The sequence below is a fragment of the Myotis lucifugus genome, unplaced genomic scaffold (assembly GCF_000147115.1).
Source record: "Myotis lucifugus unplaced genomic scaffold, Myoluc2.0 scaffold_21, whole genome shotgun sequence".
Classification (NCBI taxonomy): Eukaryota; Metazoa; Chordata; class Mammalia; order Chiroptera; family Vespertilionidae; genus Myotis; species Myotis lucifugus.
In genome coordinates this window covers 2,730,392-2,732,850 of record NW_005871069.1, presented here as the reverse complement: position 1 = coordinate 2,732,850, position 2,459 = coordinate 2,730,392, and positions in this window count along the sequence as shown.

Below are 2,459 nucleotides of genomic sequence, written 5' to 3'. Positions count from 1 at the left end.
GGGGGGGGGGGGGGAAAGGACACTTATGTAATACCCTTTGTAATACTTTTAGCGAAAAATAAAAAAAAAAAGAAAGAAAAAGAGAAACATCTATGTGAGAGAGACACATCGACTGGTTGTCTCCCACACTTGCCAAGGATCAAACCTGCAAGCCAGGTATGTGCCTTTGACCATGAATTGAACCCGTTACCCTTTGGTGCACACACAGATGCTCTAACCACTGAGCGAGGGCTAATGGTTTCACACTGGCCAGGGCTTATGAGGAAATATTTTAAGTGGCAAAAACAAACAAACACAGATATAGAGATATATGTGTATCTTCCTATAATTCACATCTGTATATATAAAAGCCTAAGCAACCATTCGACTGTTCAACCATTTGACTGGTAGCTATGATGCACACTGACCACCGGGGGGCAGACGCTCCAACCGGTAGGTTAGCTTGCTGCTGGGGTCCAGCTAATCAGGACTGGGCCAGATGGGCTGGACACGCCCTGGAGCTCTCCCACAGTCCCTCCCCAGCCCCGATTGTGCACCAGTGGGGTCCCTCGGCTTGGCCTGCACCCTCTTGCAACCTGGGACCCCTCCGTGGATGTCTGCAGGCCAGGCCGAGTGACCCCACTAGTGCACAAATCCATGTACCGGGCCTCTAGTATTCATATAAAATGTGACAAAAAGCAAATTAACTATTGCCTGGGCTGAGAATGGGGAGGGGAGGTGGAATTGACTGCAAAGGGCATTAGGCCACATTTTGCAGTAATGAAAATGTTTTATATCTTAATTATAATGATTATTACAGGAATGTATACGTTTGCTAAGATTCATTTAACTGTACAGTTAAAATAGTATGTTTTATTATGTATAACACACACAATAAAACTGACTAAAACAATATGACACGTTTTAGATAATGAACATTTGAATACCTACCGAATATTGAATCTTATTAAAGACGTACTGCTAATTTTGTAGGTATAATTGTGTTGTGATTATATTTTTTGAAGAGTCCTTATCTTCAGAAGTATATAGTGAAATATTTTTAATGAAATTATATGCTGTTTGAGATTTTTTTTTTAATGTAGGTGGCAGAGGAATAAAAAGAGTAAGGATAAAACAATATTGGAGGAGAAACCAAGATGGCGGCATAGGTAAACACCGGAAATTGCTTCCTCGCACAACCACTTCAAAAATATAACTAAAAGACAAAAAGGACATCATCCAGAACCACATGAAGGCTGGCTGAGTGGAATTCTACAACTAGAAGGAAAGAGAAAAGCACACTGAGACTCAGAGGAGGTGCGGAAGTAAAGTGCAGAGGTACGGAGGCGCACGCGGAAAGGGCTGGCAACTGAGTACACAGTTGACTTTTTCAATTGGGAGGGAGTCTCAAGCTCTGAACTGCTCTGAACTCCAGTTCCGGGCGAGTTTCTGGAGACCCAGACTCATACAGGGAGAAACTGGACTGTCTGACATCAGGGGGAACTCGAGGGCGGCCTTCTCTCAGAGGTGCTTGCAGCGATTACTGCAGGACACTGAGACCCAGGGCCTCTTAGAGCAGGACTGAGGATCAGCCATAGCTGTTTGCTCTGCCCTGTTGATTCCCTGAGACCCCGCCACACCCAAGTTGTGCAAAGAGGCTTTTGCATATGAATGGCCTGGCCCTTTGCAATCTAAAATGACCTAACAAACTGCAGCTGGGTCAGAGAGATCCAGAACATCCAAAAGAAGGCCCAAGGCCCCACAGCAGCTTGCATTGCTACACAGCTGGGCCTCATCTGGGCACCTCCAAACCCCAAACAAAGAAGAGGAATCTGCAGATCTCTCCGTAGCTCCTGCTGGGTAGCCTCAGGCAGAGGCAAAATTAGCACCTCCTTAGAGATCCAAGAGCCAGTGTACCCAGTGGTCAGAGTGGGACTATCCAGTTTACAACTCCTCAGATCCATAAGGGACACACTCAGGGGGCAGAATCAGTGAGCACCAAAGCCCCACTGAAGCAAGTCTTGCCCCAGAAGGGTGTCTCCAGCATAGAAGTTCTCCCACCATAACCACTGCTGATTCTCACAGCCAATTGGCCTGGAGGTCAATTCCTCCCAGTGATACCTACAACAATCAAGGCTTAACTACAACAAGATTGTGCACAAAGCCCACAAAGGGGTTCACCAAGAGTGTCCACCTCAGGTAATTGGGGAGGCTGAGCCACTGGGCCCTATAGGACACCTAGCACACAAAGCCACTCTATCAACACAGGAAAGCAGCCAAAATGAGGAGACAAAAAAACAGGTCACAAATGACAGAAATGGAGGAAAGCAAACTACTGGATATAGAGTTCAAAACCACAGTTATAAGGTTTTTCAAGAATTTTCTAGAAACTGCCGATAAATTTAGTGAGACCCTCCATAAATCTAGTGAGACCCTTGAGGATATGAAAAAGGGCCAACTAGAAATTAGCATACACTGAC